Genomic DNA, 26,811 nt, shown 5'->3' with positions numbered 1-26,811 from the left:
CGCAGGTGCCCGAGCCCCCCGGGGCCCTCGCCTCAGGGTGCCCGTGCCCGGCGGAGAACGGACCCGGCGCTTTGGTACCAGCAGGAAAAGGTATAATTACGCTACCGGGTATAAATTGACTCTGTGTACCGCTGAATCATACTGAGTGTTTGTAATGTGTTCCTTCCCTAATAGATGCTCTCTATGAATAGAGAGAGTGGCTATTTACTCCGAAATACTTGGCACGGCGGACGGAGTCTGAAGCGTGGAAGAAGTGTCTATTATTTTCCCACTGCATGTGTGCAGCTGTCACTTCTGAGCAACATGTTCCTCGCACATCCCTGCTTCCCCGCCTCGCTGAGGGTCCTCCCCAGGATAACAACAAGAAGGAACCAGCAGGCCACCTCACTCAGCCAAAACCTAAACGTTGTGGTTTGTATTTGACCAAACCCAAGACTTAAGCAGTGTGGCTTGTATTAAATCGTTGCAGATAACTGTTATGCTTTTTTTTTTTAGGTAGGAGGATGGTTCTTCTCCCCCCCCCTCTTGTGTATCATTTGAATGTTCAGTGATGTCATGTTGTTTCACCTCCACTTTAACACAAGGAATGCCAGCGTTTTGGCTTTTGACCTGTGGAAGTATGTTAGTGTTTAATGAGACATACTGGTTTAATGCATCTTATTAGGCATTAAATTTAAGCAGAAATCTGATGGATATCTTAAAAGATGCCATCTTTTACATGTAGGCTTTCTCCTGCTGCCATGTCCCACTCCTTCCCATCCCTCCATATGTAGGCATACTTCCATGCTATGATACAGCAGTATGTATGCACAGGATTCTTGAGGGGAAAAAGAAACGTGTTCATGTAAAGGCCCAGTAGGATATATTGTGCTGTAAAATTGTTACTTACATTTTGCCAGCACTGGTAAAGTCATTTGGATGTAGTTTCTTCTATTTGAAATTCTCCATTAGCAGAAATGAGATTGGCTCTGAAAGAAAAAGAAAATATCCCAGAGGAACAGTTATGGTAAATATTATATGTTCCCAAACCCATGAGTTCTCCTGAAATCCATATTTACTTGAAGGACTCCAGTGGCCTCAGTGCTGGGTAAATAATATGTGTACCAAACTATGTATGACATGCATACCAAAATGCAAATGTAACCAGGTAAACAGAATGCCTTTTTTAAATGCCTAAATATGGTTGGAGAACATCAGAGAGAGAGAAGCTTTAGACATGTTTTATAACTTTCCATGTAAGAGGTTTTTTCAGAGAAACAATTTTATTAAACAAAACCTAAGATTCTCACTGACAGAAAAAGTATGTTTAAAAGTAACAAACCACCAGAAAGCCAGGAAATCCAAAATTAAAGGATAAATCTGTCCTAAGTCCTCACACTGCAGGCCAAGTACAGCAAGCCCCATCCACTTGCTGCACTGAAAAAAAAAGACTTAAATAGGCATTTGGACCTCAGAACTAATTCTGGTCGTGCACTGCTGTGAATTGGGCATTAGACCACTGAATTACCAGCTGCCAACCCATGAAAGTGATTAAGAATCTTAGCCCATAAGGTTTGCCTTTTTGTCATTTTGTTTTCTGTGCTGTTAGATGTGACTCCTTGGGTACCAGGTTTGTGCACGTGTATGTAGGCGCAAGGGTAAAGGGAACCTGGAAGCAAAGGTGGTACCTTCTAAGTCCAGCTTGTCTTCAGTTTATCCTTTCTGTTGGCACTAGCTCACAGGTTAGAGAAGTACATCTTGGCATCAATGCATAAAATGGTAAAAATGCACTAATTTTGACTTCCATGCAGGTGTTTATATAGCACATGCTTTAAAGGTAGTGTATTTTTTCTGCTGAAACTAGGAATTCACTACACTGGCCTTTCATACTTGTTTACACAGCTATATACGGTATGTGTGTGTCTACATGAGCTTCAGTTGGGATAGTTCCTTTGGTGAAGTCTTGTAAAATGTACAGGTGTGGATATGCTGCATTCCTTTCTTGTGTTTTTCCTTCTTTTTTTCCTCCTTCCCCCCCAAAAAGTCACTTGATCAGGTATCAGACATACTGAAAACCTGGCAAGACTACAGGAAAGTGGCTAGACTTGGAGTGTTTGTGTACTTAAAGAAAGAATCTTGCACATTTTCAACTTTCAGTCACAGATATTTTTTTGTAAGAGCAATTGGAGGTCTGAGCCAGCCCTCAAAGCGGAAATCAAAAGCTCCCAGAGAAACATACCCAAGGAATGTGAATCTGATCCAACAACCATACGCAATGCACATACAGTGCTGTCAGTCTTATAGGAAGTCTTGCCATATATGGACATCTGGACACTGAGCTGTTTATCATCAGGATAGGCTTGTAGCTGGCTTTAGACATTTCTGGCTTGCCTCAAGTTGTTTGCCGATTAGTTCCTTTCCCAAAACGCTCACCAGGATATTTCTTTAAAATTATAATAAATATATCTCAAAATCCTGAGAGGTCTAGTGAAGTTATGTTAGTAGGCTTTTGCTTAAAATGCAGATTCCAAACAAGACTTGCTCTGCTAGCTCAGAAATAGACACAGAATAAAAATAAAGAGATTGATTCCATCGCTAATGTGGTTGCCTGGTATTTGTATTTCTTAGAAGTCATCTAGGAACTTATTCTATGTATCTGTAGGCATAGAAAGTGCTCTGTAGTCGACTACTTGCTGGACTTGCTAATAATTTTCTGGAGGGATGTGTGAGCTCATGAATCAACAAAGGCAAGGTGAAATAGAAAACTTTATTTCCCAGGGGCTGTCAAGCAAGTTAGGCACATTGTGCCATTTATATTGCTTTGTTAGAGTGAGGCACATGGTGCAAGTCTTCTGCTTGGGAGCCATGACAGTTCACCTCAGCTCATCTTACCAATGAGAGGCATTAGCTCTTCTCCAAAGTGAACAAGGATAAGTAGGCTGAGCAGTGCAGTAGATGGCATAGGGCCGATGGAAATGTTTGCTGCTGAACTGGTGGACCTAGTCCAAGTTCCTGGAGATACTGGGTCAGCAGATTCCCTAGTAGCTTCAGATGGGCAGACTCACTGAGTGCACTGCTGGCCATCAAAATAATGGACTTGTGAAGTCTAGATAAATTGAGATAAAAAGTACTCAGCAGTATAAGCAAAGCAGAATCATCAGATGCAATTCCCAGTGGCAGAGCTGAGTTCTGTTGTCTTCCGTGATCGTCATGACTTGAACTGATGTTCTTTATGTTGTAACATGTAATATTTGTTACTTCTAGAGCCACAGAATACTGCTGTAAGCTCTAATAGCTGGACTTCTTTATGAATGTGTGTGGCCTTAAAGCAGCAAAGTGATTACTGGAAGCAGAATAATCTAAATGAGCATTCAAAGCACATGTAGAACTACTTGGATAAAAGGGAGAATATTAGTAGCGTGAAGCCAAAGGTCCTTTACCTACTGAGCCTCACTTTCAGTACTTTACTGATTTTATTCTGAAAAATTTACCATAGATCTTCTCCGTACTGTAAGGAGCAGCATTCACTACATCTGTACAGAGGTTGGCCGTGTCTTGGATTTTTGTGGGGAAGTGGCAGAGCCCTTCTACAGCTCACAAAGGTGAGTAAGGAGGAAAGAGACTTTCAGTTGTTTATTTCTTAGATTTCACCAAGCTTCGCAACCTCTGGTGTAGGACTGCAGTGAGGAACACTTCTTCCCACTCTGTCATGGCTTATGTGAGCAGGAAGGTATCAGATCTGCTTACTTGAAAATGCATGGGATGTTATTTTCAGTTTTTTCACCCTTCTTCTCTTAGAAGCTGTCAGTGTAAATTTTGAGGTTTTACGGGTTCTTTTCCCCCAGGCTGAGGCGCATTGATATTTAATTAAGGCTTGACAAGGTTAGGAACGCAGTTTGCTCTTCTGTAGTGTATGGGTTCTCTTAATTTATGTTGTAGCTGCTTTGGAGAAGTAGAGTACTCTGGAGAATCCTGCTGGATACATTTTTTTCTGATAGGGTAGAATCGATATTTGTACATTTTGGGAATGATTAATAGAGCATTTTCTTTGGGAGGGAGATCACTGTAAAATTTTACTCCCTCTTTGTTGCAGCCTGAGTTCACTGACTTTGGTATAGTGAAGTATGGGGTTTTCTGTTTACGCAGGCCTTCCTGAGAAAGTGGAAGAGTTGGGTTGTTGTGGAGGTCTGTAACGCCTCTGGAGGACTTGATAAGCACACTGCATCAGCTGCTCTACAAAGGGATGTAATGTCCTCCATGTGTTAACCTATGATTTTAGAGATGGCTAGATTTTCAGGAAAATGGTTCCTCATGGTTCAGCTGCCAGCTTGGCTGGCTGTTTTTTTCAGCGAGTGATGTCTGGTATGTGACCTGTGTAAATCCATCTGTACAGCTGACGCAGTCAGAGGAACTAGGATGTAACTTACAACAGCCAAGGTGGCTTCCTTATTGACCTGCGGATGTGTGTGAAGTTTAGCAACTACCCCTCCAGCTCTGAAAACCAACTTACAATGCTAATCTCTCTGGGAAGTTCTCTGTCAGACCGTTTTTCACGTGGAGCCAAGAAGAGTAGGTACTTGAAGAAATGTACATTGTCAGGGAAGTGGAATATTCTAAGATACTTTGATTTCCCGCAGGAAATAATTGAGGAAGCTTAGCTGTTTTAAACAGCAACAGTCTCCAGTCTAGAGTTTATGAATATGTTGCTACAAATGTCTTGGTGATGAGTGGCTTTTAAGTAGTAAGCCTGAAGTTGCAGAAGTGGTAGGACTCATGCTAACAGCAAGTGTTTCTGAGCATATTACTCCATTTATAACATTTTCATTAAAGGGCTTTAAATAGAAATCAAGGTTGAGTTTTTACTGTACCTAGATGTTTGTTTTGACCATTTTGGACAATGAGGTCTTTATGAAATTGGAGTCTGTGAAGTTATTTGTGGTGCATTTCTTGTGAGGAAGTTACCCATGGTGAATCTTGTGGAAAAGTCTAACCTTAATAGCATGGTAGATCTGTATGATTAGTTAAGATTCAAGTATGACATGGGATGAAAAGACAGTTTATTAATTGCCTTTTTTCATTACCTAAGATTTGCAAGGTATTTGAAAATTTTAAAACTGTCCTAGTCAGTGTTCACTCAGTGAGTTAGGAACTTTGTAAGACAAAACCTTTGGGTGAGTTTTTAAAACATGTATGAACTAGCCACAGCTGTTTCTTTGTCCTCGTGTCACTCACAAGATACAGAGGGTTGAACTTCAAGTTCCCTGCTATCAGCTTTATTATTTTACTGTCATACATTTAGTGAGACCTCCTCTAGGCCATTGCATATCTTTTTTTTTCTTCATAAATGGCTTGCAAAGAGGAACGGCAGAGTACATGACTTGGGAAGCGTGCTTTTCTTTATTTTTTACCATCAAGCTGCCACAGGGGGGAGTAGAAGTTTGGAAAGGACTGTGCTGCCCGGGAAGGCACTGATGCAAGCGTTGTATTTCCAGGTGCACACCCTGGCCAGTCTCTTACAGGGAAAAGAAAGGGAGCAAAATAAGCATGGATGTGCTAGGAATGAAAGTGTTGGTATGAGGAAGGATCTGTAAGGTTTCTGCTGCTGGGACAGGCTGAATGGTTCACTGCATCACAAAACCATCCTGTTCTTATGCTTTCCAAACAGCTTTTCTGTCCAGATGTAAGGGCAATATGACTGAATTGTTTTTCTGCCTCAGAAGGGAAACGGACGTGTGGGAGTTGTACAGTACTTGCAAAATCCCTGCTGGTGTGACGAAAGACTTTTCCCACATTAGGACTGTTGGCTAACAAAGAAAAAACACCAGGCAGAGACAAGGCATCTTTGCAAGGCAGAGGACATGGTGAGGAGAGTTTGCCAAGAAAGGGTTATTTCTGTGGGACTCTTAGTGTTGATGAAATCTCTCTGCCTGCATGAGTAGCTGGGCTCTCTACAGGTCCAGTGCAGCAAAGATGAGGAGGGAGGATGCCTTCCTCATGCCTTAGCCCTGGCTGTGGGGTTATCCTGTGGTTCCATGTCTGACCACAGCGGCTTCTGCAGCACTGTGGCTTTTAGCCACCTTGCTCTTCCAGGGTCTAGGACAAGTCTCCACCACCTACTTGCTACGGGATATCTCTCCACTGGGACAGCACTCCACCAGCACATCTCTATGCTGGGCCATCTCTACACTGGGATGTCTCTTCACTGAGACAGCTCTCCACTGATTGGCAGATGACACAGGGCTGCGCTGGTGTCCCAGCATAGAGATGTCCCACTGTAGAGATACCCTGGCAGAGAGATGTCCCAACCAAGGAGTTGGTGTCTGCCACTGGGCCTGGTGCAGTTTTGAAAAGTAGGGATGTGTGTAGAGGTGGGGAGGTGGGTGGGAGAGAAGAGGGAGTGGGCTGGGATTTTGCATTAGTGCAGTATGACAGGAGGGTGGAAGAGGACTTCACCCTCCTGTCAGATTCCCACCCACATGCTGGATGTGAACCTGTATCGAGGACAGCCAGCTGTGGTGCTGGGTGGGAAAGGGTAGATAGGGCTGAAGAGAGAGCTGCACGTATGTGTTTGTGTGGGGAGGGCTGGGGGCAGGACACAGAAGGAAGCAGAGGAAATTGTGTGTGGGGAGAGTGAATGAACCAGCCAAGGATAAGGTGGGCTTGGCAGCTTCCTTCCCACTGCCTTCACAGCATTTTATGACTGAGAAACAGTGTTCAGGTCTGTTCCACCATGCTAGGAGAAGAGGGGAGATGTGTCTGCAGCAAAGGCTGGGTGCTCCTGTTCTGAGCACCTTCAGAAGCCAGCCTCTTTTTTTCCTGGCCCTGCTGTGCTCAGGGAAAGGCAGACACTACTTATTGATCAGGAAAGCAACTGAAAGGTGTGAATCAGGCACATTTTCTTTTATAAAATCCTCCAGATCGGAGTGTGTGGATATGAGATAGAGTAAGTGATACAAAAGGAAGAATTAAAGGAGAAATTCTGAAATTACTGTTATGTTTCTGTAACCTGTCATAAGAAATAGCAATACTGTGTATTGCTTGCTAATCACGTTATTTTAGAATGCAGAGCAAAATACGGCAAGCAGGCCTTTACTTTTGATTATAATAATGAAAGAAGGATGGGAAAGAAAATAATTATTTAGGTGACACTTTTCTGTGCTTTTTGTATGTCTGTGATTCCTGGGTTGCTGAACTATCATCAAAAGGAACCTGGGAGAAATCCACATGCTTTGTGTATACTGTATTGATAAAATCAATACCTGTTCCACAACCTTGTGCCTAACATATACACAAAAAAATATAACTAATGGTCCAGTTTCCAAGTAAGACATAGGGAATTTGTTTATGTTTTTGGGAGGTAATGTGTCTAGGTTTGAATGGAACTATGTTAAGTATATTGAAAGTCTCAAGGAGTGCAAAGCTGGTTTTGTTCAATAATAAACATCTAAGATAACAAGAATGTTTATACAATTGGCAAACTTGTGCCTAAACCTCAAGTTTCTTGATTTTTCTTAGGGATTGTTGTTACAACTCCAGAGAGTTAACTGGAGATAAAAATCCAAACAGAAAAAGAAAACCCCACATGCTGTGTTTCAAGCCAAATTAGTTGATGAATGGATGAGGTGTCTAATTTTTATTCCATGGAGGCCATCAGAGCAAATCCTGCCAAAGTTATGTTTTTGCTCAAAATCACTTCATTTTTCCTGCTTTTCCTGCAGAACAGCACAGAGCAGTACATTCTCATCACTTAATTATTAAAATAAAATTATAAATACTAAACAATAAAAAAGACAAGGTATCAAGAAGTTCTGTCCCAGAGGTATTTACCTAGAAAACTAAGTTTGAACATAGTTGCAGGACTTGGAGCAAGTTTGCTACTTCCAGGCTAAGTGAACTAGTCCATTAGAGGAGAACTAAGATGGGAATAACAGCAAAGATGGAGAGAAAAAAACTCCAAAGGTTAAGATGGCAAAGATGCATTTGTGTCATATGAGGCTACAGTATTGATGCTGGGAAACTTGTGGTGAAAACAGACTTAAGGTTTATTATGCTCTTGCCTAATGACTGCTCTTGCTTGGAAGGAAGTTTTGAATCAGCAAGTAAGCATAGGAGCTGAAATAATTGTCAGACATAAAACAGTACCCAGCTATAGACAGCTTCAGCAGGTTGACCATAGGACAGTGGTGACACTCTTCCTGACCAGCTGTAACAGGTCATACCCAAAGCATGAGGGTTAAAACTTTCTTCCTTGCCCACACCTGCCCTTTGCACCTCGCACAGTATTCAGTTACTCTTGCATCATTTGTTTATCAAATCCCTGTTCATTTTGGAAGCTTTCTCCTTTTCCTGGCCATTATTTTCCCATTCCTACAGCAGTATGAGTTCCTGTTCCTTGTCACCACCTTCCCCATTTTGCTTGGGTCTTAAGTGAATCACCTCCTCTCAAGTACAGAGATTGAAGCCATCGCTCCTCACCACCTTCAGTTCGAGTTCCCAGGAACCTGCTTTTCTATCTTCAAAGCAATGCTCCCCTCTTTGATAGGTGACTCCTCCATCTGTTTCTGAATATGAGCTGATAGTTAAGGCTAGTTTTGCTAGCCTATGGGAGAACTTTTCATGGGATAGCATATAGGTGAATGTGGGAGGCTTTTCAATAGGCTGTCTTCTACATTTGTTCAGCCCATACAGTAGCTTGGATGATGTTGTTAAAACATTTCTGCTTTCCAAGCTGGAAAGGTCACTGTGTTTCTTTAGGATATTTTAGGGAGATGTTTCTGTGGTTTGTCAGATCTAAAAATAAACTATGATCAACACACTTAAAAATTATGACAGGATTTTTGTTTACAAGAGTATAAAAGGCAGTCAGTTTTTTGTTTTCCTCTTAGGGAAACCAGTCAGAACTACAGACAGGCTATGAAAATTCCCTTCAGATCTCCAGAACTTTTTTTGTTGTTGTTTGTGTGTCTAAATTTGAGGGTATCTGCCTGCCTATCTATTCATCTGTCTTAAGCAGTTTATACAGCCTATCATTTTCTCAGCTGAGAGAAAAAGTCACCAGTCACCAGGTGGTCTTTTCTCCTTAAATTTCTAGGGCACCTGGAAAGCTTTAAGTTTGTTTTTATTAGAAAGAAGCATGCTGATGAAATAGACCCTGTGCATCACTTGCATTAGTTTTCAGCAAAAATGTTCAAACCAGCAATGTTCTGGTTTGATTTTGGAAAGGAAATACACTGGGGGATTTTATTTTGAAATTCACTTTGTGTCAATAACGTACTAGTCTTGATTGGTCTGAAAAACGCTACTAAAGTTTTCACTGTGAGGGATTCCATGTTCTGGCCCACATCATGAAATACTTGAAAAATATTCTGTGATTCTTTTAGGGTCATTAAAGCCTATTGTTTAAAAGTAAATTTGGTAAGGCAGTTTTGCTGTTTTCTATCTCTGTAGTTGTTCCTAAACCAAATCCCATTGTTTAGGATGTCTGCAGAGCAGAGCCTTAGATTGGGTAGTTCAAAGGTTCATTGTTGGGTAATAAATAGGCAGGGAACTATCACAGGTGATTTATTTGGAGACCTTGAGCCATCATTATGTGTCTTTTGTGCTTTTACTTGAGTACTGTGCTTGAGTACACATAGTTGAGTGTGTTGGCGAAAGATTTGCTACTTGTAAAGAAATGGTATGTGTATGTCAAATTTTTTCATGGCTGGGGTTTCAGAGGAAGATCCTGAGTCAAAGGAGCATCAACGATTGAGTCTAGGGAAAGCTCCTTTGGAGACCTAAGCGTAGTGAGCCATTTTCTGAGGGCATTCGCACACTCATAACTGCTCGAGAACCCTTTTGGGTTTATCAAGTTTCATCTAAGTGCCTCCACTGAAAGTTTCTAATGCAGAACCCTCCAAAGTAGTTGTAGTTGTGTGTCTGTCGGAAGCCCTAAAGCATCTCCCAGAAAGGTGAGTGATGTGCCCAGGGATGTTTCCAGCGGGCTCAAGTGTGGGCTGCGTTGCAGGTTCCTGCCACTCTGAGAGCTGACTCACTGTTTTGCAGATTGGCAGAGGGAAGAGCTGATAGGGGAGCCTTATCTACCTGATCTACCACCTCCCAAGTGCACAGATTAGAAAAGTCATCCTTGCATTTAAAAAACAGAAGAGGCATGACCTCTATCTGTGCACTGTTTTAAATCCCATCCTATTTTAAGCCCCATCCTAATTCCAGCTTCATATTTGCCAGTGGGTCTTATCTAACAGTGGCAGAAAAACAGAGGATAATGCTTCTCATCAGGACAGAGCCTGCATTTAGCTTTCTTTCAAGTGTCGCAATAAAATATGGGAATAGACTTTAGCTTCCCATGTTTTAATTCTTCTTTTTAATCCCTGTTTTCATTTTTGAAACTATTTGGATCTGAGAAGGCTTTTTTTTTTTTTTTTTTCCTCTTTCCACTTCTGATTCGTTTGTTGGAGCACTGCCTGCTCACCCTATTTGGATGTCAAGAGGCTCTCTATTTTTCCATTTCTGGAATAGTCATTCACGACTCCGTTTCTTGTGCAAACCCTCAGAATTTACAGTGTGTTTATTGGTCTTTCACCAGTGGCAATTTCTCTTCTGTAATATTTTGTTTCAAAGTTTCTCTCAGATACTGTTATACAGATTTTGTTCACAAAGTAACTCTGGTGCAAACTGAGGAGTTTCACAGTCTTCTCAAAAGCATCTAGCTAATCAGCTAACTAAAATACGAGGAATTTATAGAATTTGTTGAGCTAGTAAATTTAAGACATAATTGGTGGAGTAATACATTTTTAATAGTAAATTAGTGTTCAAAAGATACCAGCTGTGGAGCATGTTGCAGTAAAACACAGCCTCTGTGCTGGAGATGACCCCACTCAGGTCCCCCTTTTCACAGTTGCGCTGCACAGATTAAGACTGAAAGATTAGCCCATGGTGTGTTTTGTACCAGGGCTCATTGCTGTTCTTCCTGACACAGATTGGTACAGGCGAAGATTAGTGGTCTTCACAATTGACTCTTCTGCTTTTTACAGCTAAGGAAGTTGAAGTATGGAAGGAGATGTAGAAGCAAATGGAAAACTGGGATGTGCTACATGTGTAGGAGATAGGCCTGGGCCATTGAGCAGTGCAATGGTGCAGGAGCAGTGGATGGGAACCAGTATTCCCAGTCTATAAAATGAAGTATCTGCCAGATTGGACTTGCTCCATGACTGCATTCCTCATTTTACTTCCCTTCTGTCTTCCATTATAGTGTACAGGTTTGGGGAAGCACTTTTGGGGGGCTGGCTAAAAAAGGAAAACTGTGTCCAGCCTTTGGTTTGAGTGCTACCCTTTAAACCTTATGAACTGGTTCATTAAATTAGTATTGTTTAGTGCTTTAGACATAGTTTAGTTTTAAGCCTAGGCATGAAATAATTCTTTGCTGAAAATCAAGAATGTTTGGGAATCTTTCTTTTCCTGCTGTGGTCCTTGCTGGGTTTTATTCAGGATATCATTAGAAATGTGAGCTCCAGATATATCATGAGATGGTCTGTGCTCTGTGGCAGCTGCATGTTTCAGAAGGAAATGCTGGAGGGGATGGCTGAATGTGCATGCAGACTTCTGTATGCTCATCAGCATTGATTCTAAACTTCCTTTTTGGTTCCTGATCCCTGATTAGCACTCTAAAGTGACACAAACAAGATAGATAGCTTTAACCACTAAAAATGCTCCCTCTTCCGCTCTCACAGTCTCTTTAGACTAGAATTTTGTAAACAGCCAGATGCAGTTTTTGCTTCCAGAGATCTCAGAATCCAGATTTTGGTCCCAACTAGCTATTTCGGGCCAATTTAGACCTAGCAGAAAGACGGATTTATAAGGAAAATGTTGACAGAGCCTGGCTTCTCGTATCACTGATGGGAGCCATGATAATAATAATGATTTCCTTTAATAGTCTTCCATCAAATGTTCAAAGTGGAATTTTTTTTCTTTGGTGCAAACATCAAAAATGTGGACTATTTTGCCTTCCCAAACTTGGACAACATCTGTGTTTCCACCATTTCTGAGGGAATGCAGTACACCCTTTCCCCAATTTTATGTGAAACCACCTTTTTGGTTAAAGCATGTGCCATTGCGAGCACTTTCATTATGTCTTGTGTATCTTGTTCTAGGAAGTTGGGGTCTGCCCATTTAATTTCTCCAGGTCTTTCTTACTGTGAGGAATGTAGATGAGAACTGTTTTTCCTCTCAGATTGCCTTGAGTTGTTTGCCTTCCTAACCTGGACATCTTAAGTGATTCCAAGTAGTTAAATGACTCTCCAGTGACAGTAATGTTTTACTCATACTTACGCTGCTTTTTGGCCCAAACCAGAATTGATTTTAGAGATGATTGTACAAGCTCTGACATCTGGAAGAAGTTACACTGAAGTCTGGCTGCAGTTTAGTTCTTTACCTTTTGGGACAAGCCCCTCACATTTGATCTGGGTTGGAAATCTCACAATCAGTTTTGGACGTGCATGTGGAAAGACGGATATAAGAGAAAAAATGCAGGAAGATCTCCCTGGTTCCATTGTTGTGGTTTTTTAGTTCTGCTCTTTTGGAAGGAGGAAGCCCACCTAATGGCAGGCTGAGAAGACTTGCTAGCACAAGGTAAAAGTGACATCTTAAAATGTGTATCTTTGTCCCATAGGCAAACAATTTGTTTGTAAAATGATCTGCAGTGCCTGACAGCAAGACTGAGGAATGATTTGTGCTGGCTCGTGGTACCCCACGCACAGCAAAAAAGTGCTTTCCAAAGACAGAACTAGCTTTTCTCTGAGCAAAAGAAGGGTAAAAGTTCCTTAGGCTCCTCTCAGTTTTAAGAGTTTGTGAGAAAGGATTGGCCTTACTGACATGCCATTCCACCAGGAATGGAAATAGGCAGACCATCTGAGGGAGTGGTCTTACTTAGATGGAAACTGTTTTACGTAGAAGAGGAGGCTGGTCCAGCAAAGGTGTGGTTTTATTTACATCCATACTCTTTCCTTATGATTGGAGGGTGTTTGGAAGGTGTGGTCTGATTTACATCCTGCTGAGCCTGCCTTTGGCTTGGCTGAACTCAGCCCTTGCCTGTGGCTGTAAAAGGGAGGAACAGCTGCAAGCAGAATAAAAACGACTATGTGAAAAAACATTACTGTTTTCCTCCTCTGTTTCTTCAGTTCATGCATTCCTGCTGGTATGTACCTGAAAAGAGAAGGCCACGTTCCTGGGGAGAGGGTTTTGGGTCTGTAGTAAATGTATGTATGCTCATGTGTGTATATGTATTTGTAATGCCAAGGTGAACATACCAGGTTTTGTGCTGTTTCTAAAGAGAGGCCAGAAAAGCACAGTCTTATTCATTGCAAATGGTTGCTTTTTGGTGTTTCGGTTTTTTGGTTTGGTTTGGTTTTGGTTGGTTTTTTTTTTGTTTGCTTGTCTGTTTTTGTTTTGTGGTTTTTTTGAGGGTGCTTGCTTTTTTTTTTTTTTTTTTTTCCCTTCTTTCGGGGTGCACATACAATGTTTCAAAGCTGCTCCTGAGAGCTGGGGAAGAAGGCCTATCTTTCTTGCATGTGTGTAGTCCTTCACATCAAAGTGGACCCAGCACACACATGGTTGCAGCATTTTAAACAGTCTCTGAAGTGGGGAGTGGGACAGAAGGCTACAGCACAGAATATACAGGGCAGTCAGGATCTGGTTAAGCTCCACACAGTTGCCATGCAATGGTCTGTCCTTTCCTCAGCATATGTTCAACTGTTGAGGCTGCTGTACCTTACAGTCAGGAAGCAATTCAGTTGTTACTGGCCTCTGTATGCATTAACTTTGGGATGCAGACATGTTTTTAGCAGAAGGTGGGCTTGGGGAACTCCTTGCACGTGGATTGCGAAGCATCCCGAAAGCTTGCAAGCTGCTGTTGACTTGGTTGCATTGAATGTACTGTGATTACTCTAGTCCTTCTCCATTTTTCTTTTTCCAGCCATGGTTGATCAGGCACCATCTTCGTGAATTCCAGACAGTAAGAAAGGCAGAAGATACAGTTTGCTGATTTTTATTTTTTATTTTTTTAAAGAGGAAATTAAAGTATCTTGAATCTACAACAGCTTGACAATTGGTCCAGAGGTACATACATAAGCATCAGTTTTTTTCAGAAAGAACACAGCTGTTGTGTTGCTTTGGCTGGGGGTGGATAGAGAAAGGAGAGTCCCTTTGACATGAAGCTCTGATTTGTGACTGTGACTGGAAGCACTGGATGCTGACAGAGCTGCCACCAATGTGCTGGGACTGGCTGCCCCTGCCATGGCTGAGATTGCTTTGCTGCCACATGCTGTTGCTCAGCACAAGAAGAAGGTGCTTCCAAGAAGCTGGTTTTGTGTGGGATGTGCAGGTCACAATCCCTTTCTCTAATTCTTCTTGCTGCTGCCTCTGCTGCCTCTGATTATAATCATATAAGTCATGATAAACATCTAGGCATGACAGGCTAAAAAAGCTAACATTTTAAAGTTACAGTCAGAACTCCTCTTCTACCTTGGATACCTCTGAATGCCTTTATAAACACCTGGCAATGAGCCACTTCTCCTTTGCCCACAAGAACTTGGTGAAACTGGAAGTCTAGTTAAGTACCACACTCTGGGTTATGTGATGAAATTTAATAAAATGTTTCCTCTCTGTTCTGCAACCAAGGCAAGCTGAGATGCACAAAAATAATTGCATGCCAGTCCGCCACAGGAAGAAAAGTGTCTGGCATTGTGTCCCTGGATTGCAGACAGACAGGAGAGCCAGAAAGTTTGTCGTCAGGGTCCCTCGCACATACTCAGGGGCTACAGCTGAAATTTTTGAGTTAAACATATGTGTTGGACAACATTTGAAGACATGTCCTCCAGATGATGTAAACCAAGAGAGTGATACATGCTAAGGACACCAATGTAAACTTAGTTTTTGCACCCAAGTTGCTGAGTGGTCTGAACTGCCATTGCAGAAGCTGTGTAAGTTAGCCTGGAGTGTGTGCTGTGCCGTTCTGCTTCTTCAGAGCCAAACGAGGCTGTTTAAATAAGGATTGTGAATCCCTACACTGCCCTGCATTCATGGCTGGGACTGCACTAAGAGACATATGCCTCATTTTTAAATTTGGCATAGGTTCCAAAACACAAGGGTGCTTTATAAAATTTGCTGGCTTCCTGATCTTCCTTTCCTCCTTGAACTTTCTTCCTGAGGCTTAGCTTCCCTCCTTCATCTCCAACATTGCGCCTGAGCAAACACTCTTGGTTAGATCTGTGTGGGCAAGGGAAGGTGCCTGCCCCCAGTGGCAGCTCCCTGGTGAACATCGAGCAGCCATTCCCCGTGACCCGAAGGACATGAGAGCCCTTTAGCTGGCATGCATACACGCCAATACATTGTTTCTTCTCTCTGAGGAGAAGATGGCAAGCTTATAACTTAAGGAAAAAGGAATGTAAGGCAGATAAGAGTGTAAGAGACATTACTGCAGTTCTATATTTGGAATCAGTTACGTATGTGTGTGGTAACCCAAATGATGGGTGGACTGCACTTTCCCAGTACCATAATTACATTTCCTTTCATAGCTAGGGCTGGGGATGCATCCAGACATTGCAGAACACATCAGTAGATTTAGTGTGGCTTACTCAGTCTCCATTTATCAGACTGTGTCCCAATTATGTTACATTTAGGAAACAGAATAATTTTCTGGTTATAGCACACGAAATTTGTGGCATTCTAATCCTAGTCTTCCTGCTGTATGTCCTAGGAGAAGTTGTTTTACTTCTCTTTGATGGTAAAAAATTAACTCGCCCCATGGATGGATTTTAATACCATGCCAAGTTTTAAAAAAATCTGAAACTAAAGTTAGCCTTCTAAATCCATATTTAGGGGATAAATGGGGTGATTTGTTTTCCACAATCCTGAGCACCCAGTGACAGTCTTCCACCAAGGTCAGTTAGAGATTTTGGGTGTTCAGCAGTCTGAAACACTAAGCAAAATAAGAGTGAAAGCAGCTGCTGTGTGCAAGTGAAAAGAAGCTCACTTCTGTGGTGTGAGTCAGGGACAGCAGCCTGTCTTTCCTAGGTGGTTGTCACAGTCACAGCAGTGAGGAGATGTGGGTGGGATTAGTCTCACTAATTTTACCATCTAAAAGTGGGATGTCTGCCTTAGGTTCAAGATCTCTTTAGTAGTTGATGAAAAACTCAACAAAAGCTGGCAATGTGTGATTGCAGCCCAGAAAGACAACTGTGTCCTGGGCTGCATCAAAAGAAGCATGGCCAGCAGGTCAAGGGAGGGGATTCTACCCCTCTGCTCTGCTCTCATGAGACCCCACCTGGAGTACTGCATCCAGCTTTGAAGTCCTCAACATAAGAAATACATGATCTGTTAGAGCGAGTCCAGAGAAGGGCCACAAAGATGATCAGAAGGCTGGAGCACCTCCCATGAAGAAAGGCTGAGAGAGTTGGGATTGTTCAGCCTGGAGAAGAGAAGGCTCCAGGGAGACCTCATGGCAGCCTTCCAGTATCTGGGGGGTACAGAAAAGCTGAGGAAGGGCTTGTAGTGATAGGATAAGGGGTAATGGATTGAAACTGGAAGAGGGGAGATTTACATTAGACATTAGGAAGAAATTCTTTACTATGAGGGTGGTGAGACACTGGAACAGGTTGCCCAGGAAAGTTGTGGATGCCCTATGCCTGGAAGTGTTGAAGACCAGATTGGATGGGGCTTTGAGCAGCTTGGTCTAGTGGGGTTGTCCCTGCCCATGGCAGGGAGGTTGGAACTAGATGATCTTTAAGGTCCCTTCCAACCTAAACCATTCCATGATTCTGTGACCTCATGGTTGAGTGGATCCAGAGCAGCTCTCAGTGAGGACATGGGAGCCAATGTGTCATCCTGCCCACCTCACTGGACATGAGATGAGTTATTCTTTGGAGATGCTCAGCTCTGACAATGGAGTAAAATGCTTCATAAATGCTTATACAGTTTGCTTGTGCTCTGCTAATTGTGAAGCCAGTGGGTGATTTATAGTGATTTTAGGTATGTCCAAGAGTGCAGCTGAACTACTCATAGCTGTGGAGAACAGTGAAACCCCATTGCAGGCCTTAGGAGTTTGGTTATGAAAGTTATGAACAAGTGAAATCAGGAAGTAGTTGAGTATTGCAGGGAAAAGGAAATATAAACTTGACTGTAGTAACTCAAAACCTGTTCTATATTGATAGCATGGTTTGTTTCCTCTGGAGACCTTTGTTCTTCTGGGCAGTGTTTGAGGAGGAAGATTAATTTTCCCATGGGAGAAATAAGCTTTGAATAAGTCAGCTAAAATGGATTGTTCTTATGTGTACCACACATCTATAGGAGAAATAGAAGATGTTTACATGCTCCCTGAGGAGGAACCATGACAAGCAGACAATTAACCAATTCCCCCGGATCCCCAGATTTAAAGAACCACGTAATGGCTTAATTGAGTTGAGTTGCTGAGAGTGCAGCCCTGTGCTGAGATTCGTGCTGTGAAGTGCGCGATTCCCAGAGGCATCCATCAGCTTTTAAAGAATTGACTTTCCATGCTAATTGACCCAGATGTGCTTGATTTTACCTCACAATCTCCACTTCATTCAATTGCTGGTAAGGAGAAGGGAATGAGAAAAAAGGAACTCCATTTGTCTCGTATACTGTATTAGAACAAAGCTTTCCTAAAGCAACATTTTGTAGTGCTGAACAAATTGTTTACCTTAAACTGGAGTGACATTTATTCCACTTCTTTTTTTTTTTCTTTTTTTTTTTTTTTTTAATTTTCCAAGTGACCAAGCACATATGTTGTAAGAACTGTAGGATATTCACTAAGCCACTCTGCAAAGGAAACATAGGCATCGTCACCAGAAGAATGAGGGTGAGATGAGATGGATGGACGGTGACTGCCCTCTGTGACCAGCAGGACTGAGCAGCACAGCATGAGGGCTGAGCACTCTCATGCCTTGGTGGAGCACTGGCCCACCCAAACAATCAATAAAGGAAGAAAAAAAAGTATGGTTTAACTGTTTTTGTCTTCAAGAAGGCAAGGAGCCACCTTTGAGGAGTAGGCTTTGCAATGTGAATTAGCAGCTGAACTCTTCTGTGTACCAAGTGAGTAGGCACCTCATTTTGGCAAGGTATGGTCACCTTTGATGTGTGTGTAAATATCCCCAGAGCATACAAAGCAATTAGTTTAAGACTGAGGTTCCTAGTGCATTTTGTTCTCAGTGCAGAACCCCCCAGATTTAGTTCCTTGTCGGTTCACAAACCTTAATTAATTTACAAATCAAGTATCATTGTGTAGTAGGGACTGCATCCACCTCTCTAGCTGCATTCCTGGAATACCACTGAAGGCTTTATTTGATAGGGAAGCTGCTCTCTACCTGGTTAATGATTTCAAGCTTACCTCAAATAGCAGAGAGGCTTGTTGAGGACCTTCTGTATATTCACATTTAAACAGGCTATATACCACAGAAATTAGTGGAGTTAATATGAGTTTGCACCATTGTTAGAGGAGCAGAATTTAGCCCCTGATGCTTGTGACTAGCCACATTTGGTACTAATCAGTCAAGTTACGGAGCTCTGCTGTGAGGATGTGTCAAGTTTACTTGTGCAGTTGAGCTGTATGCCTTATATGGTCAGTTGTGGAGGGTTTTTTTGCTGCTGTTTTCTTTATTTTCCTTAGGAAGGCTCTTCTCCAAACTGCTGAATCATACTGCAACCATAGACCTGGTGACTTTTCAGAATTTGAATCATAGCTGAGCTCTCTGGATATCAAGCTGTGAAGCCACACGTAGGCTCAGCAGTTTGGCAGCCACTGAGTACAGTTTTGGCAGTCTCAAACTAACAATCCAGGTGTTGGATGGTTCAGCCACAGCATACACCATGTTAGAATAGAGCAACATGATTGAAAATTGCTGTTTACTCTTCTTAATTTAAATACCATGGTTTGTACTGTTCTCAATGGTTTAGCCTGGATATTAAGAACCAGACTGCTTTACATCTGTATCCCATCCTAGAAGAAAGTCTCATGTAACACCCCACATGCAGTGAAAAACCTCTTTTGGAGCCTTTGCTCTTGCATTCTTCCTGCCAAAGTCCCCTGTGAGAAGTTGTCCCAGTTAGGCCCACTTATGAAGTCAGTCTCAGATATATTCAGGATTAACAGAAAGTGTCATGGAACCAGAAGTAAGAAATTCAGGGTGATACTGAGATTTGTAAATGTAATATGATTATGTTTTGTCTTAATGTTCTGCACTGATTAATGCCTCAGAAATAATTAAGAAGGATAGAGCCAATCTCTATTAGAACAGGCTTCTTCTTCAAAGCTGTGCTTCTGCAGACTCAGCTGAACTGTTTCCTGCATGTACTTCTTTTTAAATAATGTTCAGTGTTAAAGCTGTGTGTTTTGAAGATGCTACAGTTTTGTGCACGTGGTGTGAAAAAACTGAGCAGAGTCTGGACAGCTCAGTTCCTGTATCAATATTTCTTTAGGAGAACACTACTTAGTCTGTGAAAACAGCAACTGTTGTTTTGCAGGACATTTTAAAGAAAGATTTTTATTTTTTCATAGTGAGCACTAAAAGTGGGAAGGACTAAACAATGAATCACCTAGGCCAAATTACTTTCTTATGCCTCTAGAAAACACACTGATGAAATTAGAGGAAGCTTTTAAAAGCAGAGTTTTGTTTCCTGGGAACCAAAACAACTGTAATGGAAGCAGATGGTTGCATGGAATAGAGGATTTACCACTTAAACCATCCAAACAGTAATGCAGCAAAAGGCTTAGTGTATTCCTGGAATTATGAGATACACATGAAATACTTAAAAAATGCTTAAATTGCTCAAAGACTCATACTGAGTGCAAAGAAATCTGTATGCTGGATCATTTCTGCCTAGCCTTTGAGCTTTTAAGTGTCTTTGATACTGTTAATCCTATTCTGCATTTTATTTCTATAGCACAATATAATCATACTAGAGATACTGGACATCATGCCTCGGATGTCTCATAATACACCATTCCAGCATATTTACAAGTGTGCTTACAGACAGATGACATCACCCTTTATGATGTGAGAAAGGGGAAAGCTAACTGTCCTTATACAAACACCTTGGGTCATTTCATAGCAGGCAAGAAAGACAACATTATTGTTCAAATGTGGATTTCAGAAACAGCAGGAACTGGTTAAATGGTGTGTGTGGAAATTTCAGTTTTCACACAACTCTAGTGGAATCTCCAAGAATACCCTCACTTCTCTTCAGCATGGTGACTGGGGTTGTTGCACCAGGTGCAGCACACGATTAAGCAAGAAACTTCATTCTCTAAGGAATAATTGCCAAGTACTGGCCCAACACCTCAATTAAAAAACCTTTCAAAAGGAGAAACAAATCTTGGAATAATTTCTCATCTTTATGTCAAATTCCAAGCCCCGCAGTATGTTTGGAAGAAAACCAGATGTAGCTGAGGGATGGAGAATTACACAGAAGCCTTAGAAATCTGTGAAACAACACTTCTGTACCCCTGAATTAACCACCAAATTAGCAAATTGGTTTTGTTACCTCAAGGCAAGACACATACAGTGTGTACTAAGAATGCTTAGCTGCAGAGTACAATTGAAATGCCACAGTTTTCATCCTGGCAGGGAATAGAGCTAGTAAAAAGCTAAGAAGGGATAATTAAAACTCTTCAGTCCATTGTGTAATAAGTGAAGAAGGAAATGTTTTTCAGCAGATATATTGTATCAGTGGTTGATATATGTACATACATATATATTTCTTGAAATGAGATAGTGGTTTTCTCACTGCTAGGATGTAGTACAGAAGAATCTTCACTTATTTACCCAGGGATAGTTGGGATCTTGCTTATTTCTCGGTTTCATTTTTGCTTTGTAAAAACAAAATTGAAATTCCTTTGGGTTGTTTCCTTAAATCTCCGGTTTAATTGCTTTGTCCCTTCCATTGCCAGAACAATGAGATATATTTGTTTTTAGCACTTGTATCTGAGAAAACCTTAGTGGTCCCAACCCCTCTTAATCACCCAGTGAGATCTTATCAAGCTTCTGGCTTTATTTTCCTTAGCGGTCGGACTCACTAGAAGAAAGTTTTGAATAATAGCTCCATGCATTTCTTCAAGAATGGGTTATAGGTGAAGAAATCCAGGAATGGTAAGTTTACATTCAGTGAGATCAGAGTCCTTGTAGGACTGAGTGGAAAAAGGATGGCTAGAAAAATAGGAGTGGAACCTGGAAGGTCAAAAGATTTGTGAGAGAGAGGTATTAACTTTTCTAATCCACTGAGAATGATGAGTGTGTTTCCTGGATCTGTGTTCCCCCACCCACGTAGCCAGAAAATAAACTTCACAGATTCATTTCTAGGAGCATGGAATGGTTTCCAAAGAACATTATTATCTGGGAAATAGATTCTCTTTTTCAAAGTACACATTCTGGCTGTACTAGACCTAAAGAACTTGCTTGGCAAGCACATGATTTTCTTTTACATTGGTATTGCAAGAATGAGTTCAAAGACTTTTTTGTCTGTACTACCTCTGTTTCTATAGGCCCTGCAGGAAGAAAGATTTTGGGTATTTTCCAATATATTAATGGCAAAATAGTCTTTTCAAGAAAGTGAAATGAAGAGCTTTCTCCTCTCTCTCTGCTAGAATACTTGTCCCAAAGAAGAGAATATAACTTCAAAGGAAAATAAAATGCCTGGTTGTAAGTAAATAACAGAAGTACAGATAAAACTGTAGATGCTATAGCTCTTTGTTTAGCTTGTTCATCTCCCAGCAAAAACAGTGGTTTTGTTTAAATTGTTTGCAGCTTCTCAGTGGATAAGAGTAGGAGTTGTATTCTCTATTACATGTTTATGTCAGCTGGCAATCACCTTCAGGACAGCATTCATTAATTACTCTTTGTACTTGAGAGCAGCAGATCTTTTTCCCATGCAGAAGATCTGTAACGCATGTTTTAGTGCTGGGTCTCCTGGATTGGTAGGGAAGTTGGTTTCTGGATGGTATTTGCAAAAACTTCTGAGCTGTAAGTACACAGGAATCAAGCAAGACCAGAAAGAAGGGAAATGGCATAGAATTTTTCATTCCTGTTCAGAGAACCTATTTATCTAATGCTGACATCTTCATTGTGCATGAGTAGTGTAGTGGGTGAGGACACCATCATGCACAGATGAGTATCAGCATCATGCTTTCTAGGCATGGATTTACTCTAGGGCCAGGAGCCTGTCGCCCTTTTCATAGAATCATAGAATCATGGAATGGTCTAGGTTCAAAGGGACCTTAAAGATTATCTAGATCCAACCCCCCTATATGGGCAGGGGCACCTCCCACTAGATCAGGTTGATCAGAGCCCCATCCAACCTGGCCTTGAACACTTCCAGGGAGGGGGCATCCACATCTTCCCGGTGCAACCTGTTCCAGTGTCTCACCACTCTCATAGTAAAGAATTTCTTTCTAATGTCTAACCTAAATCTCTCCTTCTCCAGTGTTACCTCTCATCCTCTTGCTATAAGCCCTTGTAAAATGTCCCTCCTCAGCTTTCCTGTAGCCCCTTCATATACTGGAAAGTGGCTCTGATGTTCCCCTGGAGCCTTCTCTTCTCCAAGCTAAACAACCCTAACTCTCTTGTCCTGTCTTCATAGGAGACATTTCCCCTCCTTTCTCCTCGTAACACTGCCACAGGAGAACTTGCTGCTGAGATTATGTGAGGCTTGCACTGTTCTCCTAGCTAATACTCCTTGTAGCTACATGCAGGGTTTCATATCTCCTTCAGCTTGGAGTTGTGAGTCTGCTGGGAAATCCAGCCACGAGATACTTTAAGTAGCAGTTTGATCTTTGTCAGTGAGATCAACTCAATTGAGACACATACCATTGAGAGGTCAAATCTGGACTGGAATACGTTAAGGGCTGTCAGAACACTGTAAGTGGGAAAGGCAGACATTGCAAACACCAAGGGTTTGACTCCAGCAGAGAGTCTTGGAAATGGGGATGTTTAATAGACCATGGAGAAGTTAAAAGGAAGGATTAGACAACTAGTGGGGTCAAGTGCTCTTAAGTAATCATAAATGCATAGGGTCGTGCTGTAATTAAAAATGGTCCTACACTCACTTGGTTGGCATTAGTGTCAGAGCCATGCCTGGTACAAGCATAACTTTAGTTCCAAGGGGGCTTCTGTAATTAGTACAAATCATATGAAATCTTTAAAACTTATACAAAAGGTTAAACTTTAAAGGACAGGGTAGGAGAAAATACCTTAATCATTCAGACTCTTGCATAAACAAATTCAACCACTCTGTACTCTGAAGTGAAAGTACTTGTGATAGCTGTCTGGAAAGCAAATCTTTTCAAAAAAACCCTCTCAATTCTTACCTTTTCATGTATAAAAGAGTCTAATTTTTAATGAGTATCTTTACTAAACATGTTGATCCGAAGAGCTTTGAAAATGTTTATCAGAAGCACTTTGACACTAAATGTCTGTGAAAAGCATAAGCAACTTTTGTTTTTTTTTAAATAAAAGGACATCTTTATTTTAAAAAATTCTCCTCACTATTTTTACTATCTCTAGCAAACATACACGAGTTATGAAATTCCATTAAATGCTTAGAATAATATTTCCAATGCACACTTTGCTTGTTAAGTTAATGGAGTGTTTTCTTACACACCAGGCCAGAATCACATGATGAAATTTGAACTGATTGCTTTAGGCTTTCATCCTCTTTGATTACTTATTTGGGTCAACCATTTAAAAAGAAGATAAATCTAATATAAAAAGCATTTGCCTTCTTCTTGAAAACTTATTTTTAAACAGCTATGAGAGCTGCTGCTCTGTGCTTTGTGATGTGTTTCTTACAAAGTTCAAGTTCAGATTTACTTACATTTTTTAAAGTCAACAAATGCCCTCCTCACAGCAGAAATGGCAGTGTATGAGCCTGAGGTCTGTAAATGCTGGAGAGAAAGAAGTGGCAGGAAAGGGCTGCCTGCTAATAAAAGGATTATTCAGAATATGATACTTATGTGACCCAAAATAGCACTTCTGTTTCTCTCATATTGTATTTCTTGTATTTGGCATACAAAAATTCAGCTGGGATCCTGGCTTCTTAAAACCCCTTTTTTCATGAAAAGAGAAGTGACCTTTCTTCCATAAATGTCCTAGCCTGTCTTGCTCCTTATACAATTTCAACCATGTGGAGTGGAAGAAAATAGCTTATCCTGCCACCCTAACAAAGGTTTTTCAGGAATCTGGAGTTAGGACTGGATCTGGAGTTTATCTGGAAAGTGGTGGACCTACAACGAAGCCTGTTTAGTAGCAATAAAACTGATGAAAATTAACTAACATTGTACTACTAAAATTCTTTTTGTAATGCTTTTAAAATATTTTTTTCTACCAAAGGCAAATGGCTGCTAACAAAACCAGACGCTGCTTTGGACTACAGGTGAAATGCCTCGCGAGAGCAGCAGGAGAGGGAGATGGTGGAGTTGCCCTCCCAGAGTCTTTGCAGACATCATCTTCAGGTATCTTGGACAAACACCTGCTGGGCCATAAGCATAGAGAAAAAGAGAAGGAGGTGCAGGGTTGATAATGCTTGAGAATTTGCCAGATGTCAGCAGGTATTTCAGGTATTTTAAGATGAGCCTCTTGGGTGACTTGTGAAAATCCAGAATCCTGCCTTTCTGCATGGATAATGAAGACCCATCTTACTTGCTGGTATAATGTACAAATAGCATTTGTTCCTATATTCTGTCCCTAAAGAGGATGCATTCATACATTTTGAGACTGGGCAAAGCATAAAAGCAAAGTCATGAGGAGCTGTATTTCTGGCTCCTTAGCAAGATAATAGGGAGTCTTACAGGGGATAAACATTAGCTGCTTTGTTACTTAATTTCTTAACATTTTTTTCTGTTTTTCCCATCTGAACAGAGAAGCAAGGAAACATAAAACTGTGTTTCCTCTCAAATTATTTCACGTGCCACTGACAGCACATCCCCTGTGCCTTTTCAGTCCTATGGAGACACCTCTGAGTTTGGACAGCACCCAGCACTGCAAGGCCTCACTCCATGGCAATACTTCCAGGCAAATAAATCACAGTAGTGTTTTGTTGTGCAAAAGCAGATCCATTCTCCACCAGTGATGCCCTTTTCCCTTCTGGGAGGAAGCCAGCAAGTTGCTCTGCACCCAGTGGGCGTGGCAGGGTTGAGTCCTTGCAGGCACCCTCCAGTTGGTGCCTTGGGCCAGACCACCTACCTTCTGAAATACAGATGTTACTGAAGATGCCTGGCCTGGGTTGTTGGGAAGGCTGGAGCTGCAGGTCTTGCCAGCAGGGCAAAACCTTCTCCTCACAAACAGTAAAGCTGCTGCTTCCCCCCCCGAGGCTGCTTGAGGGGGGTTGCTGGAGTCTGGTCCTGCTGCAGTGCTATGCCAGGCAGCAAGTACTGGCAGCTGGAGGCAGCCTGCCAGGGAAAGGTTGTGCATCGTGTGGCTGCGAGGCAAGCATTCAAGCATGGGTTAAAATGGCTGGACAGCTTGCCACTAGAAAACAGGGTTTTTTTCCATAATCACTTCCCAGTCTTGGATATGCAGTCTCCAGTTACTGGAGGGATTCAGAGCTGGCACAGGCAGCCTCTTAAGTATTAGTCTGCCCTGTGTGCTTGGCACCAAACTGAGACAATTTTGAGTACAGTTCAGATCTTCTGAAGGAGGTGTTGTTGTTTGGTTTTTTTTGTTTTGTTTTGGGTTGGGTTTTTTTGGTATTTCTTTCCATAAGAAAGCAGTTCTATTTTTAGGACTTGGCCCAAATTGTTGAAACCAGTGGGTTTTTACTGTTGTTTTTTTTCCTCTCTTCAATCAAAATGAAGCAGTTCTGGCTGATCCTAGCTGAGCAGTGCTGCTGCTTCTCTTAAAGTTACACTCAAGGACATTTTGTGAGGTGCGTGTGAGTGCATGGTTGCCTATGTGTGTGTGGAACATTTCTCTCTATTTCCAGGAATGAAAAGGGGTCTTTGCTTCCTCCAGATCTGCACTCTGTGCTTGTAAATGTCTTTGTTAAGATTGATTTTGTGGAACACTATGAAGGGAGTTTGGCCTAAAATACAGTATGTCATTAAAGTGAATTTTATATTTGAAGCTCATCACTCCGGTCTCTTCTGTTTTCATTTGTTGTGCTTCAACCTGTATAGATACCAGAACAGCCCTTTTTTTTCACCTGTGAAAAATCAGCAAAACAACCTGATAACCAGAGCAGAGATTGAAGCCAAGTATCCCTAAAACCTCTCACCTTTGTCTACAGCACACATGTAGACCCTGCACACCCAAGTTAGCTTCCAGACAAAGGCAATATTGCTGCCTCTGCATGGTGCTATGTTTCAGCTAATTAGCTTTTTTTTAGGTATACTTCCAGGTTTTAAGGGATTAAGATTAACATGGAGAGCTGCCCCCCTCCATAATCTACACATCGTGTATAAATTGCCACTTGCTCTCCCTTTGTCTGTGAGAGTCTGTCCTTCTGTTGCATGGGGTGTCTGAGCAGACAGGAGAGCACATGATCTGCTACTGGCTGGTCTGGGATCTTTCCAAAGAAAAAGGGAAGGGTAGAGCCCATTTCTCCCAATTTTGAAGGAGTAAGGTGAGTAGTAGTCAGCCACTTCCCAAATAACTGCAAATGTCAGGCTGACCACTGTCTTGGGGTCATTGTTGCACACATTGCTGGACACCTCTGCTCTGTGCTGAAAGGTAGGCTGTTTTCCTAGAGACTGGGGCTTTGGTTTGAAGTGGGAAAGGCGCCTTCCAATAACTCTGAGTGCAGCATGTGTGCCTTTGAGGACAGAGTTAAGAT

At 41.7% G+C, this 26,811-nt stretch overlaps 1 long non-coding RNA gene across 2 annotated transcripts; it reads left to right on the top strand.

The window, feature by feature from the left end:
• On the top strand, positions 1-26,097 carry LOC127382718 (uncharacterized). Of its 2 annotated transcripts, XR_007889036.1 has the most exons (4): positions 1-90; positions 175-617; positions 24,372-24,493; positions 24,900-26,097. It is a non-coding gene; the product is annotated as an uncharacterized LOC127382718 (long non-coding RNA). The 2 variants fall into 2 exon arrangements; XR_007889035.1 differs by having other exon boundaries at positions 24,372-26,097.
• The last annotated feature ends 714 nt before the right edge of the window (positions 26,098-26,811 follow it).

The sequence above is a fragment of the Apus apus genome, chromosome 3, assembly GCF_020740795.1.
Source record: "Apus apus isolate bApuApu2 chromosome 3, bApuApu2.pri.cur, whole genome shotgun sequence".
NCBI lineage: Eukaryota > Metazoa > Chordata > Aves > Apodiformes > Apodidae > Apus > Apus apus.
This window is presented reverse-complemented; position numbering and strand designations above follow the sequence as displayed.